Below are 18,691 nucleotides of genomic sequence, written 5' to 3' on the forward strand. Positions count from 1 at the left end.
GTACTGACTGGCCAAAGAGAAGCAGAAGAGGCTTCAGAGTTTGCTCTGAAAATAAACAGGAATTTTTCAGACAGGGAAATAGAAGAGGGGTATTCAAGTTTGGGGGTAGAGAATGTGTGGGAGCAGAGAGAGTTTGGGGAAACAAACCAGAATAAGATTTTTATCCATTTTCTAAAGCTGCTGTAACACACGTGGTGGTTTTAGACAACAGAAATTTGATCTCTCCCATTCCTGGAGGCCAGAAATCCAAATTCAGTCTGACTATTTCCACAGGGGTGCATGACCCGCAGAGACTCCGGGGGAGAACGGTTTGCCTCTTCCACTTTGTTTTGGCTGCTGAATCCCTTGGCTAGTACCTCATTCCCCAGTCTTCCCGGACAGCATCTTCACATCAGCCCCGTCCCCACGTCATCTCCCCTCTGGGTGCCTGTGTAAAACCTCCCTGTGCCCCACCCTTAGCAGGATTCATACAATTGTGTTTAGGGCCCACCCACATCATCCAGGACAATCTCTCCATCTCAGGATCCCTAACCACACCTGCAAAGAGCCCCCTATATAAAAAAGGCATTTGCAGATTTCAGGGATTGGCACCTTGTATCTTTTGCTGTCCTTTTTAGCCTCCCACAATTGTAAGAGGCTCAGCTGGTCAGAGTGGCTAAGGTGTGGAGGTGTAAAGACACGAGAGGGACAGCAGGTGGGAGGAGACTGCAGAAGCAGGAGGGGGCTGGACAGGTGAGCAGGGACCAGATGAGGAGGACTGGGATTGGCTACAGAGAACTTTGTATTTTATCGTATAGGTTTGGGTACAATTGAAGTATTCTGATTTGGAGCATGGCACTGTGATACCTGCATATCAGAGAAAGCTCGTTATGGAGTGAATACTGAAAAGAGACGAGTGTAAAGCAGGCATTTATTAAGACTCTGCAATCATTCAGGGAATAAAGGAAGGAATGAATAAGGTTATTACTAACTGGATATAGACAAAAGGACAGGGAATAATTTAGGATAACTCCTAAATTTCCAGCTTTGGCAAGTCGGTTGATAGTTGGGATAATCACAGAAAGGGACTACCATAGGAGGTCCAGATATGGACAGAGTGAACTTGGCTTTGGATCTGCTGATCAAGAAGTGTCTGTGCAACTTACAAATTGAGATTCTGACAGATAACTGGATACCTAAGTCTGGGGCACAAGACAAGGTTTTAGAAATTTCGAGGTCTAAATCTAATTTTCTCAACTTTAAAATTTAGAAATTAGATTTAGGAATCATCAGCCCTGAGTACTGACCATTTGAAATTCCCAAATGGTTGATAACTCAGTGTCGGTGGAAATCACGACTGCTGGGCAATGCCTCAAAACTCATGTTAACAGAACTGCTTCAACTTGGCTGCTGTTGAGTTTAGCCACCTAGGTTGTACCTGATTAGCTAATTTTCCTTCAACACTGTCTGCACCATTAAAAAAAATAATAATCTTATTGAAACCTGCAGTGGAGAAAACAGTGTTCAGGGTTCTATTTCTGTCCGAGTATACGCACTTGGGGCCCTGGTGTGAGGAACCTCAAAAGTGCAGAAGAGAACCGCCAGTCCTAAAAGGCTCTGGAAAGGAAAATTATTACTTAGAGATTCCTCTAGGGAACTGATGATGAAAAATTACATACCCCAGTGGTTCTCAAAACTTTTTCATCCTATCCGCCCAAGTCCCACATCAATTCTTCTACAAAACCAAATCACATAACTGCAGTGTTTTTGTGCTACCAGGATGGGACGAGGAGAAAGAGATTACCATCTTTATGAATGCTCAGGGAACACTCAATAAATGTTGCTAAAAAGGGAGCACCAAGTGGAGACGGAAAACAAAAAAGCTCCAGGAGGACTGCAGAGCCTAAAGATTTGACAAGCAGGTGTTTCTCTGGTCATCAAGTCTCTATTCAGAGACACACTGTAGGGTCAGGATAGCTGCTGGGAGAAACAATGACTCTGCCATTAGCCCTAAGGAGAGATCATTCACTAGTGCCAAGAGTGAATGCCAAGTCAGTGTAAGAGGGATTTCGAACTTCACTGGGGCAGAAATTGCTTCTAAGCAGGTTTCCTTAATCTAATCTCACAAAAGTTTAAGAAAATTGAAGGAATTCTTAGTATTCCAGACCCTGGTCCCTACTTACATCTCCAGCCTTATTTTTATCACTTTCAATTTTCAAGTACAAAGCCTTTTGTTCAAATGTAAATGATTACCATGTTGCTTCCCATGAGATCCAAGAATTCCAGCTCACCTTCTTATATCCCTTCTTCAAGCTGAAATGTCTTCCCTTTCTTCTCTCCACTTTCACAGTTCAATTGTCAAAGCCCAGCTCAGATTCTATTTAATTCAAGGAAATTTGCTGGGGCCATCCCAGCTATGAGCTATGATGCCTTTTCAATATTTCTGCCATAATTGCTGTAAACTTTGGAAATCAGCAAATGCCGCTCTGCATAAATTTCTGTTAGGCATATGTTCTATGCCTCTAAATGGATCATAAACCCCTCGGCGTCATCATATAATAGCTTATTGTGGTATCAGGTCTCAATAGAATGAAGATGAAAAAGACCATCCAAAAGCAGATCACAGAATACGTTCTAGCCTTTTATTCTAGTCTATGAAGACGGTGTTCAACTTTTTTACCAAATATTTTATTGTACATACTTTTCTTTCAATTAATATTTCAACTACTTTCTAACTAATACAATTTTATTTTCATAAGGGAGATTGCCTTGCTATCTTTTGTCTAATAGATCTAATCCATCTCCCAGATTTCAACACTGCCTTAAAACACAGATTATTTGCCAGAATAAACTGTATCGTTGGTTTAATTATCACATCATCTCATTACATTATTATATTAAGGAAAAGCAGAAAAAGTAACTAAGGGATTGCCTGTTGTATTATTTTACAATTTGCTTTACTGAAAAACAGTGCAACCTAATCTGAGAAGTTAATTTATTGATACAACCATTTTATATCTGACATGCTAGCTGGGTAGAGGTTTACAATAATGAATGAAGGCAGGATACAGAAATATATATTATGGTACAACTCTCCTCAAGACTTAGCCCTGTGATAGTTTGATACAATTGTTTTTTTTTTTTTAATTTTAAAACATTTGACACATAGATAGTTCTCTTACAAGCAAATGCTTCAACCTGGAAGAGAAGAGATAGTTCTCTTACAAGCAAACGCTTCAACATTTGTCAACCTGAAGATGACAAATCCTTCAATGAAAGGTAAAAGGCCATCAAAGGCAGAAATACGACCAGGTCTTCTTCTCCAAGACTGGGAATGGAAAGCAATATGTAAGTTAAACGATCTGCCACATAATTAATTACTGCTTTGGGAGAACCACTCCCCACCCACCCCACACGGGTCTGCTGATCAGTATCAAACACTCTCCTGGCTGTGGGGGTAGGACACTTGACCCAGAAGAGTCAGCCAGGGTTCTCCTCTGATCTTTCCTGGAAAAGTCCCGCATTTTCCCACTGTGATTGCAAAGCTGAAAGGACCAGCTGGCTGCTCCCTGCCTAACACGACACCAGGAAAAAGCGCGCAGTGTGGTGGGACAGCGGACCGTCCAAGCTCCCGTGGGTCCAGCAGGCCGCACCCCAGCTGCATGAGCCAATAAGTTGTCCGAAGCCAACCTTTGAACAAATCTACTTTGTTTCAGTTAATCAGAGTGCTAACTAATCAAAGCATCAACATTAAGATGAAACAGCATGACAGGCCAGGGGTTGCCCAGTTCCAAGCTTCTATTCCTTCGAATCCTAATGACAGCACTTTAGTGTCCACTGTTCCTAATTTTAGGCCTAAAGAAGATCTCCCATTAACCTTAAGCTGACACAACAATATACAAACATCCCAAATCATAGTAAGGAAATCAAGACCATTAATGATATGCTTTTATTCTGCAACTTAATTAAAGTTATATTTATAAATGTAACAGAAAGGGAGTTGGAAGATATCTATGAGATAATGCAGCTCAGGAATTCCTAAGGGGAATTTTAAAAATAATATCACTGCCAAAAAGGGTTCTGTGGTCACAAAAGTTTAGGAAACTCTGATTACACGCATCCCCTTTTGAGGACACATAACCTGTGTGGACTCTCAAGAGTCCAGCAGGAAAGAAAACTCATCAATTTCATAAACATATTTGACCGTAGAAACTTTGTATCAGTAACTCCTACTAACAGCCTAGAAATCAGAACTAGTAATTGCAGCACCATACAGGACATGCTGCTCTAATACCTTTATTTTACAGGTTAAAAAAGAAAGAAAGCAAGAGATGAATAGAAGTTTAATAGCAGTCCAGGTGAGACACTCCGGACAGCTGCAGAGTGGACCCAATCCAGGTTTCCTGGTTTCCCAGTCCCATCCCTCTCCTCCAGCCCTCCTCTAACGGAAGGCATTTAACCTAACCACCACCTTGCAACTGCAAATCCCCCCTCTAGGCTAAAATAATATTTCATAAAAGCACACTAACGTGTGTTTTTGACACACACTGCCTCAATTTCTGTAAGTGTCTCCTTCTTCATTAAACTAAAAAGGGTGACTCTGAGAGCAAACACACTGAGGTCTCTGGGATAGCGAGAACAGGGTCTTGGGGGTTCCAGCAGCAGCCCCTGAGACCAGACTTAAGATCTATCTACTAAGAACTTCCACAAGGAAGTTCCCGGGAAATTATTTACAATTCCTCGTTTGAGATTTGTTTTTAAATGATAGAGCTTCTTATGAAGGCATTAGAGATAAAATCCTCACTGAGTTAATACATGAGAAAAAGAATTCAGGAGGGAAGTTTCTAGGATTGAGAAAATCAAGCATCACACCTAATATGTGTCTAAGGAATTTATTATTTAAAGCAGATTAGAGAAGTATCAGTTTGTGAACTTCTACAAGAAATTCATTTCATAACTTTATTATTCCTATCATCGGTAACTTAATCTTTCATAAATGAAAAGTTCTATTTAAATGTTCTGAATATCTAAACCAGAACATTTAATCTCAGTGGTATGAATTCAGAATATATTTAGTATTCATGATATTCATTTAAACAAGATGATTAAAGCAAATGTGTCAATTAAAAAATGCCAATGGTTATTAGATACATTTTGGAGAATATGATCTACAGTCTAAAAGCTCATTTTCTTAGGCTCAAAATAATGTAGGGTCATAAAATAAACGGGTCCAAAAAAAAGAGAGATGCAGAGCTAAAAAAACAAAATTCATATCTCCAAAAAGAATAACCTTTATATGAATGAAGGTGAAATATTCCTGACATATTTTGATTTGACACATTATTCATTTTATTTTTTTTGATGCGAAAATGGGTGATGACGTCTTCAATCGCAACCATTACCACAAAATAATAGTAAACACCTCCAATACCAGGTGTGCCAGGCACTGCTCTAAGCATTTTCTATATAAATATGTTCTAAGCATATTTCTATTATGAAGTGAACACACAGAAGTAGTGCTTTTATTATCTGCCACTTGACAGTTATTGAAACCAAGGCACAAAGAGTTTAAATAACTTACCCAAGGTCACAATGCCAGGAAGAAACAAACATGGAAGGGATGTGAATGCTCAAACTTCAACTCTTCAGTCTGCGATGTTTGAGCACTTACTGTATGACAAACACTATGGTAAGCTCTTTGCTTACATTACTTCATTTCTGTATAGCTATTTAACCTTATTTTTAGGATAAAATCAATCATGGCCTTTTATTTTCTTTTTTAATTTATACTTTGTACAGAATGTGGGTACATCCCTGAATTTATTATTATAAGGTATTGTGTTAGTTAGATTCAGTTGTCAACTTGGCCAGGTCAGCATACCTAGTCTTGTTGCTGCGGACATAAGCCAGCAGTACGTGAACCTCATCTGTTGCCAATTACATCTACAGTCGGCTAGAAGGCGTGTCTGCTGCAATGAGTGATGGTTGACTTAATTGGCTGGTGCTTAAATGGGAGATTGCAACGTAGCACTGCTAAGCAGCTCGGCATTCCTCATCTCAGCACTAGCAGCTCAGCCCAGGCCTTTGGAGATGCAGAAAGAAGTCACCCTGGGGAAAGTTCTTGGAACCCAGGGGCCTGGAGAGAAGACCAGCAGAGACCATCCTGTGGCTTCCACGTAAGAAAGAACCTCGGTGGAAAGTTAGCTGCCTTTCCTCTGAAGAACCAACAAAATAAATCCCCTTTTATTAAAAGCCAATCCGTCTCTGGTGTGTTGCATTCCGGCAGCTAGCAAACTAGAACAGGCATAATCTGTACTGCATAAGTATTTAAATGGGAAAAAGTTGTCTAACTTTTACTTTTCTGGCCTGTCTTAAATAAACAGTTTTGGTGGGGGGAAGCAGATAAAAGAAGGAAACACATCAGGATTGAGCACATCCAATGAGGGAGGGACCGAAAGGAGGGAAAGCAGAGAGGGTCTTCAAGGAATGGGTTGACAAACTCTAAGGAGAGCTCAGAGCCAATGGAAATGCACCAACGATGCACAGTCTCTGTTTAACTGTCTATGACGCAGCCTGGTATCCTTAAACTGGGAAGAACCCCTCTGCTGGATTACCACCTTCCTTTTCCAAGCTCATTTAGGCATTTCTTCCTCATCAAAGCTAATCTTCAAATCCATTCCCTATTTCTGATCAAAGAAGGCATTCTCAGGAAAGGAAAGGCACTTTCTTTGTATTCACAAATAACTATTCGGACACAGTAGTACCAACATTTGCTTTGAAGATTGTTTTTTCTTGTACATGTAGCACATTTGTAGGATCTCTTATATTCGACCTCTCTATTGTGTATGTTTATATTGAAACACATCCTGCAGTAATCAGGTTAACAGTTTTCAGCCATATTTCAGGGATAATTCATTATTTATCTTTCCACTTCAAATCAGCAGTAATATTCCCAGGCTTTCCATTATTGAAAGAGACTGAGAATAATTCCCATGGATTCCCTGAATTAATTCTTCTTCAGAGAAATGTTGCTTTACTTCATAGCTTCATTCACAGTCTCCAAAGAAATGAATCTCAAGAAACCTCAGGGATACTAAACGAAAGAGAATTATTCTCACCTATCCTTGCACACTGTGCTGGTTTGAGACTATTGTGCACACCAGAGAAGGTATATTCTTTTTCCTAGTCTAATCTTGTGGGGGAAGCCTTATTGTCTGGGTGGGATAGTTTGTATTGTTTCCACTGAGATGTGACTCACCCAATTGTGGGTGGAACCTTTTGATTTGGTGGTTGCCATGGAGATGTGTCTCCACCCACTCAAGGTGGGTCTTAATCCGCTTACTGGAGTCCTTTAAGAGGGAACCATTTTGTAAAAATCTTCAGAGCCCACACAGACAGAGACATTTGGAGATGCAGAAAAACAATGCCCCGGGGGAAGCTGCTTGAAACCAGAAGCCAAAGGGCCAGCAGATGGCAGCCACCTGCCTTCCCAGCTGACAGAGGTGTCCTGGACCCATCAGCCTTTCTTGGGTATCTTTCCCTCAATGCCTTAGTTTGAACATTTACACAGCCTTAGAATTGTAAACTTGTAATTTAATAAATTCATTTTATAAAGGCAAACCCATTTCTGGTATATTGCATTTCTGACAGCATTAACAAACTAAAATACATACTACCCTGAAAACTGTTTCGTGCACAATGCTTCCATCCACTAACACATTAAAAAGAACGCTTATTAAAAAACTATACAAAAATTAGAGAATGTTAAATAAAGAACTCCAAAATGTACACACAACATGATGACAAACAACTATATTAATACACATACACACACATTATTTTAAAATGCATGGAAAATATCAAGAAGAAATAAATCAAAATATTAACATTGTTTTGTTTATACAGTAAAGTGATGGATATTTTTATACTAGTCTTCATTTTCATAGATTTAAAAATGAACACATAATATTTTTATTATTTCAAAATGTAGACATTTCCCTTTTAGCTTATTCACAAGCCAAAGAACAACATATATGATCTTCTTTTAAAGCACTGAAACAACTGAGTATTCTGCTGGAGTCTTCTCTTTACAAATACACAAAAACACAGATGCACAATTAGTATAGTCATTGAGTGATTTTTAAAAAATTTATTAGAGAAGTTTATAGAACAATCATGCATAAAATTAAGGATTTCCATATATCAGCCTGTTATTAACACCTTGCGTCGGTATGGAACATTTGAAAGCACATTTATGTAACTATATTGTTAACTATAATCCATGCTTTAACAGGATTCACTGTGCAGTTTCAAGGATTTTCTCAAAAGTTATTCTGTTACTATATATACAACCTAATATTTTCCCCATTTAATCACTCAGATGTATACATTTCAGCACTGGTAATTATGTCCCCAATGTTGTGCTACCATCACCACCATCCACTGCAAAAACATTTCCATCATTCCAAATAGGAACCCTATACTTTTTAAGCCTTAACTCCCCATTCCCGACGTCCCCACCTCTGTCCCCTAGTAATCTGTTTTCTAGATTCTGACTCTATGAGTTTGCTATATAAATGATTTCAAATCAGTGAGAGCATGCAATATTGTCCTTTTGCATCTGAATCATTTCACTCCACATGAAGTCTTCGATGTTCATCCATATTGCCACATGCATTGAGACTTCATGGGTGCCCACAACTGTAGTACTCCATTTACTTATACACATATTTTGCTTATCCCTCCAGCAGCTGACAGACACTTAGACTGCTTCCATGTTTTAGCAATTGTGAAAAATGCCACTCAGAACATTGGTGTGCAAATATCTATTCTCGTCCCAGCTACCAATTCTTTTGAGTTTACACCCAGTAGTGAGATTGCCAGGTGATATAGTAACTCCATACTTAGCTTTCTGAGGAACCCCAAACTTTGTTCCACAGCAGTTGTACTATTTTACTTTGCTACCAGCAATGAATGAGTATTCCTATTTCCCTACATCCTCTCCAATACTTGTTATGTTTTGTAATGGCAGCCATTCAGATGGATATGAAATGGTATCTCACTGTGGTTTTGATTTGCATTTCCCTGATGGCTAATCATGTTAGGCATCTCTTCATGTGCTTTCTGGCCATTTGTATATTTTCTTTGAAGAGATATCTATTCAGGATATTTGACCATTTTTTAATTTGGTTGTTTGTCCTCTTGCTGTTAATCTGAAGGATTTCTCTCTGTATTCTGGGTATTAGACCTTTATCCAATAAGTGTTTTCAACTATTTTTTCCCATTTTGTAGGTTGTCCCTTTACTTTCATGATAAAATACTTTGAGGTAAAGAAGTTTTTAATTTTTATGTGGTCCCACTTATCTATTTTGTGTGTGTGTGTGTGTGCTTTGGCTGTAAAATCTAAGAAAACACTGTCTGACACAAGGTTCTGAAGAGGCCTCCCTATGTTTTCTTCTAATGAGCTTGATGGTTCTGTCTCTTATATTTAGGTCGCTGACCCATTTTGAGTTGATTTTTCTATATGGTGTGAGGTTGGGCTCCTCCTTTTGCCTGCACATGGAGGTCTACTTTTCCCAGTACCATTTGTCGAAGAGACTGCTATTTCCCAATTGAGTGGTTTTTGCCTCCTTGTCAAAAACCAGTTGGAGATAAATGTGAAAGCTGATTTCTGAGCTCTCAATTCAATACCATAGGCCTATATGTCTGCCCATGTGCCAATACAATGCTGTTTGATTATTATGGCTTTGTAAAAAGTTTTAATATCCAGAAGTTTGAATCCTCCAACTTCATTCTTTTTCAAGATAGCTTTGTCTATTCTGGGCTCCTTATCCTTTCATAAAATTGGATGATTGGCTTTTTCATTTATGCAAAGAAGATTGTTGAAACTTTTATTGGGATTGCATTGAATCTATAAGTTGTTTTGAGTAGGACTGGCACCTTAACAATACTTAGTCTTTTCATCTATGAACATGGAATGTCCTTCCATTTATTTATGTTTTCTTTAATTTATTTTAGCAATGTCTTATAGATTTCTGCATATAAATCCTTTACATTCTTGGTTAGATTTATTTCTAGATATAATTAATTTTTCTATTGCTATTGTAAATGGAAATTTCCTTCTTGATTTTTTCTTCCAATTGTTCATTGCTTGCGTATAGAAACACTACAGATTTTTGTGAGTTGAGTTTCTACTTCAGCACAGTGCTGAATTCATCTATTGGCTCTAGGAGATTTGTTATGGATTTTTCAGGGTTTTCTGTTGTCAATTTTATTGATTTTTTGAAGAAGGAACTTTTGATTTTGTTGTTGTCTAATTCATGTATCTCAACTCTAATATTTGTTATTTCCTTCCTTCTGTTTGCTTTAGGATTAGTTTGTTCTTCTATTTCCAGTCTTGAGGTTAGGTCTCCGATTTGAAGTCTTTCTTCTTTTTTTAATGTCAGCATTTAGAGCTATAATTTCCCCCTCAGCACTGCCTTTGTGGCATCTGATACATTTTAGTATGTCGTATTTTCATGTTCATTCACCTCAAGATATTTCCTAATTTTCCTTATGATTTCCTGTATAACCCATTGTTTAAGAGCATGCTGTTTGCATGAAAAAGTTAGAATGTGTAGAGCTCAAATATCTCGAAAAAGTGGGAGAAAGATCAAGGTGATGGTGAAGATATACAGAGAAGGTAGGGTTTAACAAATGAGTATGATTGCTGAATTATTATATTGATATTTCTTTTAGTCTCCAGTATCTCAGAGCAGGTAGAAAGAAAAACCTAAAATTGTGGAACTGTAACCCACACCAACTCTGAAATCTATTCTACAGTAATTGTTGCTATGGGTTTTGAAATTTATTGTTTTTTTCTTTTGTATATATGTTATTTTTCACAAAAGAGAAAAAAAGTTGACTGTGATGACTTAAAAAACAAAATCCTTCTAGCCTCCAGTGTTCTGGAGCAGGTAAAGGAAAAATCTGAGATGATGGAGTGGTAGCCCATGACAAACTCTGGGATCTGTTCTGTAACTACTTGTTAAAAAGTACTTTGAAAATATCGCCTTTTTCTTCTTTGCTTTATATATATGTTAAATGATTTTTTTTTTAAGTTTTAAAAAATGAGTATGTTGATTAATCACTATAAATTTAGAAATTTTCATTTCTCCATCCCTCTGTTATAGAGTTCTAGCCTCACTACAGTGGGGTCAGAGAAGAAACATTGTATGATTTCAATATATTGAATTTATTGAGACTTGTTTTATAACCTAATGTATTATCTCCTGGAGAATGATCTATGTGCACTGAAGTAGAATGTGTATTTTGTTGTTGTGGGAAGTGGTCTAAATATATATATATATATTAGGTCTAGTGGGTTTAGGATATACTTCAAGTGTTGTATTTCTTATGATCTTCTGACTAGATGTAGCATTATTGAAAGTGATGTATTAAAATCCCCTAATATTAATGAAGAACCAACAATTTTTCTCCCTTCAAATCTGTCAGTATCTGCTTCATATATTTTGGGGCTCTGTTGTTAGGTGCAGATATATTATAAATGCTACATTTTCTTTTTGAATTCACACCTTTATCTGTACATAATGATCATCTTTATCCCTCATAACAGTTTTTTACTTAAAGTCTACTTTATCTGGTAATAATATAGCTACATCAGCTCTCTTTCGGTTGCTATTTGCATGGTACATATTTTTCAATCCTTTCATCTTCAACCTGCTTGAATCTTTGAGTCTCTTTGCAGACAGCATATAGTTGGGTCATGCTTTTTTATCCATTCTACCAATCTCTGCTTCTGACTAGAGAGTTTAACCCATTTATATTTAAAGTCACTATTGATAATACAGGACTTTCTTCTGTCATTTTGCTATTTAGCCTTTATAATTCTAATACCTTTTTTGGTTCCTTGATTCTTTTATTAATGCATACTTTTATATTCATTTGATTTTTTAGTTGTGCCATATTGAGTGCCTTCTCATTTCTATTTGGATATATATTTCATCTATTTCTTTGTTATCAAAGGATTAAAATTTAACATCTTAAATATATAATAATCATATTCAGTTTGATGCCAACTTAACTTCAGTGGCATACACATATACTTTTCCTATATCCCTTTTTCCCCACCTTTTTTTTTTGGGGGGGGGGTAGGTGCATAGGTCTGGGAATTGAACCCAGGTCTCCTGCATGGAAGGCAGGCATTCGTCCCCATCTTTTTTGTACTTGTTACCACTTACATCTTTGCACATTCTATGTGCAAAGCTATAGATTTATCATTGATTTGTATGCATTTTCATTTTAACTCCTGTAGAAAATAAGAAATGGAGTAAGATACTACAATAATACTGTCATTTACGCTAACCCTAATGGTTACCTTTACAGGTCTTTATTTCTTTATGCCACTTTGAACCACTGTCTAGTGTCCTTTCCTTTCAGTCTGAAGAACTCCCTTTAGCATCAATGGTAAGGCAGGTTTAGTTTTGATGAACTCTTGCAGCTTTTGTTGATCTCAGAATGCCTCAATCTCTCCCTCACTTTTTGTAAAAAGTCTCACTGAATATAAATTTCTTGGCTATCAGTTGTTTTCTCTCTGCACATAAGTATTTCAACCCATTGCCTTCTTGCCTCCGTGGTTTCTGATGAGAAATTGGCAGTCAATCCAATTGGGACTGCCTTCTACATAACGTGATGCTTTTCTCCTGCAACTTTCAGAACCCTTTCCTTGTCCTTTGTCTTTGACAATATGATCAATATGTGTGTCAGGGGCATTTTTCTTTATGTTTATACTGTTTGGTGTTCTCTGGGCCTCTTGGATGTGCATATTCACATCCTTTACTGAGTTTGGAAAGTTCTCTCTCATTATTTCTTTGAACTTTCCTTCTGCCCCTTCTCTCTTCTTCTCCTTCTGGGATGCCCATAATGTAAATATTTCCTGGAGCTCCAGCCCTCCTTGTAGGAAGACCTCCCATGGCAAGGCAGTGAGTGCCCTCCCTGTCTTTCCTGGGCATGTGTCCTGGGTTTGAGCTTCTCAGTGGTTTTGGAGTTCCCCTGTTTACAGGGGTTTGACTGTCCTCTCTGTTGCCCAAGAGTCAGACCTGCTCTCCCAGGTGTTCAAGGCAGGCAAGTCCTTCCCCTAACTGTCCACCTCTACAGTTTCTTGCATTCTTTCTGTTGTTTCAAGTTGCTTTTTCCTGGAAGTCACATTCTGGGACGAGAAGCATCCCAGACAAGAGTTTCCCAGGTCAGTCTTTCCCAGTCAAAACAGGGCCTGGAACACCCAAAAGGGACGCAGAGTGGCTCCAAAGCGCCCTGGCCCAGGAATCAGGAAGGACACCAGGAGGGGCTTCCATGGCTGCCTAAAGCTAAGTGTTCTTGGCCTGCCCAGCAAATGCTGCTCCCCAATGATCGCCATAGCCCTGAAGAGAATATGTGTTTCTCAGTTTCTTCTGTGGCCACCCTCTGGTGCAGTAAATTGAAACAGCCCTGGCTGCCTTTGTCTGGGGCGGGTTGAGACAAGGGCCTCCCTTGACGCAGGGCCCACTACAATCCAAATGCTGGAATCAGTGACCAGCCAAGCCCATCACAGGTCTTCTGCCCCTTTCTGTCACCAGATAACCAGCCAGGGGCAGGACCCCATGGTGGTATGCAGCAGGAGTGGAGATAGGTGCCAGTAACCTCCAGACAGAGAGCAATACACTGTTCTTTCCCAGCCTTTCCTTCCTGCTTGTTTCTGAATGTGGCACAGGGTTCACAGTTTCTGCTTGTTTAATCATTCTTCTCCTAGAAAGACTGAGTTCTGGAGTTCTCTACTCCACCATCTCACCAAATCTTCTCTGAGGGCTTATTTTAAGTGTAAATTAGATCATGTCAACCCTTGCTTAAAATTCTTCAATGACCTCTCATTTCAATAGAAAAAAAGTCCAAATTAGAACAAAGATCAAGAACATTTCTCCCCTACCTACCCCTTTGACGTCCCCTCCTAACAGCTCCCCTAACTCACCACTGGGCAACTCTCTGGCCTCTGCAGGCCTCCTTTACTCTGCTCAGTCACTGCTGGCTAGCTCTTTTTTTCTTCAGGTCTCAACTCAAATGTCACCTTGCCAAGGAGTTCCTCCCCAAAAGGCCAATCCAATTAGTTACCTATTCTTTGCCCACATCCCTCTTTCCCATCACTTTAAAATTTTTTTCTCCATTGCATTTATCACTATTAGTACTTACTTATTTTTTCACTTTCTATTGTTTGTCTCCAATACTGGAAAGCAAGTTGTTCATCAAAGTATCCTCAATCACTTAAAACTGTCTCTTTGAGACATATCAAGACAACAATAAATATGTGTTGAAGTGATGGCTACTGAAGGAATGACACAAAAGAAGTGATAAGAATCATAGCTGTCAATGGTACAAAATTTTGAATTTTGGACCCTTTTTACAAATAGCTGGCTCCAACCTTATCAGTTTCATAGTATCAAAGCAGCTATATGTAAATAAATTCAAGCATTTAGGGGGCAAGCCAGGAAGTGAAGAAAATGTTCACGGGCAAAGATGAGGACATAAGAGTTTTGCTTATCACAGACAGAAAGGAGAAGGGAAGGAAGGTGACTGAGTCAGAGGAGGGGATCTACAGAACAGTAAAAGGGTAAGCATTTGGGTGACGACAGTAGATGGCTGGAGAGAACTGAAAGTTAGGGCGAGACAAAATGGGATTAGTCCATGAAGCCTTGGTGAGGAGAGCTGACCCTTGGTTCCATTCTGTAGTCTACCACCCATCAGGGAGCTTCTTACTCAGGGAGCCCCCAGAGGAGTGGCTACAGCTAGGAGGTGAGTGAGCTACTCAATTATAGTAGAGCTGTTAAAGAGCATACGTTAGGAGATTTCTAAATTCTCTCCTTAGAGTCAATTAGACTGTTATCTTGACTAGTTTATGATTCGTTTTAGTCTATACCAGCATGGCATTAAGCAGCATGCCATGAGAAAGAAAACAGAATGAGGTAACACATTTATTGTTGTTCACAGACTCAGCTCCTTCAAAATGTTGGAAATTATCGATGTCCTCAGAATTAATCTTGTCATGTTCACCAGCATCAAGGTAATATGGAGGTGTTTGAAAGCAGTCAAATATAACAATAAAAAAGTAAAAACCAAATATACAAGAATACTTTTTAAAGTTACTACAAATATGTAAAAAGAACTACGGAAAGTTGTAATTACAAGGTTATATAACCCTTATACTGAAATGTTAATGTGGAATAAAATTCAGAAATTAAACAAATAGAGCAAAATAGGCAAGCCGTTTGGCACCGTGCATATTCTTTTGAGACATGCAAAAAAATGATCCTCAACAGAAGCAGCATACCCTCCCATTTCAGAGAGCACAGCTTCCTAGGAGATTCAGAAATCTTTAAAAGGAAAGATAAAATTCACCATACACCTGTGTGGTGAAAACAGAACTACTTATGTACGAGTCATTCTTCTTTCCCATTCTTAAGAAGAAGAGACCAACTTCTCTAATGCTGTGAGGTGTTCAAAAACCTTCTCTGTTTTGAACCAGATTTTAAGCGTGAATATTTCCAGGCCCCTCCTGAACCCTGATTTAAACTCAGTTTAAGAAAAGTGAAAAGAATTAGGTATCTATGACATGACAGACACCGACACAATATGACTCTAATGTTGACTAAATCACAGTCCCTGCACTTTCAAGGAGCTAAACCATCACACTTTCCTAAGTTCATAAAACCTTAGCCTTTCTGACCCACAAGTATATGCTTTATAGATTTAGAATATCTATTATATATGTAAGGATCGTGGAGATGTACCCCATTATGGAATCCTTTCATAAAGGGAAGACATTCTTTTATAATTCAATTCATAATTCCTTACTTACATCCTAATTTATCCCCAATTCCAGTTAGGCACTTCTAAATTATCTTTAAAATAACTTTGAAAGTTCCATGAAAATAACAGCAAAGAAGAAAAATAAATCTCTAAATTATCCTTCTATTTATATTTCAATTTTAAAGGTTAATTCTAACTTTAGTCTTAATATGAAACAGTCATCTAACCAAAAAGTTTATACTTTTCAGACTCCATACTAGGAAGGAAACCAAAGTCATTTAACATCTTAAAATGTATAACCAAGGTTTGAACATTGACTTTTAAAATACTTTGAGGCTGGGCTATGGTGGCTCAGCAGGCAGAGTTCTCGCCTGCCATGCTGGAGACCCGGGTTCAATTCCTGGTTCAAAAAAAAAAACTTTGAAAAGTGAAGTTTAAATTATATCCCCACTTTTAGTACGCATGCATGAAATTGTATGTGTGCAGGCGCAGGTGTGAGAGTCTGTGCTTTTTTATTAACTGAAGTTTGGTCTTAAAATTGTAACTGGTAACATAAACACATACTAATCAAACACTTTCAATATGAATGCAACAAATTAAATATAAAAGTCGACTTGGTTTTCATCTAAAAACTTGAAATATTTTCTACATTTAGAAACAAAATTTGGTTATCAACAGATATTTGACAATAGGTAATTTAATTAATCAAATTAAATTTGAAAATATGCTACTTACATTATTGTGGTTATTGCTGTAAAATCTGAGGTATAATCAAACAAACAACACTACTAAAACTGAGTGTACTTGAACTTTTCTTAATGGTTTTTAAGGTACTTTGAGCTATGAATGACTTCAATAGTCATAATTATTATGATGAATTATCATTCAACTGATGAAGCACATGTATGCCAGTTAATACAGAATTCTATAAATAGAATGAAATGAAAAGGGAAAAAAAACATTGGATACTTCTGATATGCCAAGCCCTTTCAAGGCTAATTTAACCCACACAACACTTATTTGAGTAGATATCGTCCTCCTGGCACATAGATGTAAAAACTGAGGTATTACAATAAATCAGCTCTTACTACCCTATCTGAAAAGCAATAAATAATTGTCTTATAATGCTCCGAACTGAAAAAAAACAGGTTACATTAAGAACTCCAACAGATATTCTTTGATTTTCTAAGTACATGAACCACAAAAACTACAAAGCAATTTAAGATTAAATTACAAACTTAACTATTACAAAATGATCAGCCCCTATCCAATACTTTTTTCAATATATTTTAGGTAGCCACCTGCCCAGTTGCCGCACTGAAAAATGATACAACCAAGGCATATAACATTCTCTAATTTCTTCTCCACAGTCAGGTGACAATGACAAACTGCCCGAGATCCCCTCTTGCATTCCCATCATCACTGCATGTTTGAGAAATCGATATTTGCAATGGGGGGACTACACAGGCAGCTCACATTCTTTCTTTCTATTTTCTTTCCTTCTCCAAAGTGATCCAAAATGATCCAAAGTGATCCAAAATGCTCAGCCCCCAAACAATACAAATATCAGCCCAGGAGCTGACTAAGGCACTCGAGTGTGAAATGAAAAGCACCCTGGCAAGCTGGGGCCTGGCTGTGAGCAGAGAGCAGAGAGGAAGAAGCCAGAGCAGCGCTGGGCTGTGGGGCCACGGCGCATAATAGACCCGCACAGGAGAATGCACCAGAAAAAATGCAAGGATAAAGCTGGTGATATCTTTCATCCTTTACGGTTATTTCTTCCTTCCAGGATGAAAAATGAACAGGTAATTAACAGGATATAAAAGGATTATAGGCACCACTTTCTTTTTTACCAAGTTCCCTAAGAATTTCAGTTAATTTTACCTGTTTTCAGATTGCTGGAGCCTAGGAAGCAGAAACAAATCTCAGTTCGGACACAGAATCAAAGCAAGAAATAAGACTCCTTCCTGGAGTTTATTCAAATTAAATGAAGTTTTCTTTTGCTCCTATAGAAACTATCCAAAAGTACAGTGGATAAAATATTTGTTGACAGATGCAGGAAACAAGATAACTTTGCATTCATGCACACTCAGCTCAGACAGTGCAAATGCATTTAGTACTCTCAACGGCATCAGGCTTCAAAGTGAGGTGTAGAGCCCCTGAGTCCTTGAGACAATTCAGGCCCTCCAAGAGGTCAAAATTACTTTTATAATAATACTAAGATGCTATTTGTCTTTTTCACTGTGATGACACTTAGTTATTAATTAGTTATTAATTAGCCACTTTTAGATTATAATTTATATCATAGAGTAGTGAGTAAAATTAAAAAAATTAATAATTCCTTTAACTATAACAAAGAGGAATGTTTATTATACACTAGACTTTCTGTTAGGCCACTTAACATTTGTCTACTCATTTAATCCCCACAAAATAATGTAGTATATGAATTATTTCCAATACATAGTTGAAGAAACTGAGGCTGATTCAGAGAGGTTGAGCATACTGCTTGTCAAAAATCAAGTTAGGATTGCAACCCAGATTGCCAAAGAGTATACTCTCTTCACAGTGCCAGGATCTCTCCCTACAACGAAACTGAAGAGAAACCTCAGAATTAAACAAGCATAGCCTCAGGGTCCTCTGCATGCGCAGCACAGAGTGAGCGTGCTGAGAATACAAGCATTTGTCAGGCCCAGACACTGCCCTTGAGCAGCTACAATGTGAAAGAATAGATAGTTGCATATAAAGCCACAAATGTCATAAAATTAGTGTTTTCACTATTAAGAGAAAAATGGTTTCTGGCAGGGTAGGATTAAATAAGACTTTAAGAAAGATGACCATTTAAGTTGGGACTTAAAATCTATAAAATTAATAGCTGTGCATT

General features: G+C 38.0%; 1 protein-coding gene across 6 annotated transcripts in view; it reads right to left on the reverse strand.

Moving 5' to 3' along the window:
- The window catches only part of LOC143642843 (ankyrin repeat and sterile alpha motif domain-containing protein 1B-like), an 887,705-nt gene that overhangs the window by 511,667 nt on the left and 357,347 nt on the right, over positions 1-18,691 (reverse strand). The window lies entirely within an intron of this gene.

The sequence above is a fragment of the Tamandua tetradactyla genome, chromosome 7, assembly GCF_023851605.1.
Source record: "Tamandua tetradactyla isolate mTamTet1 chromosome 7, mTamTet1.pri, whole genome shotgun sequence".
NCBI lineage: Eukaryota > Metazoa > Chordata > Mammalia > Pilosa > Myrmecophagidae > Tamandua > Tamandua tetradactyla.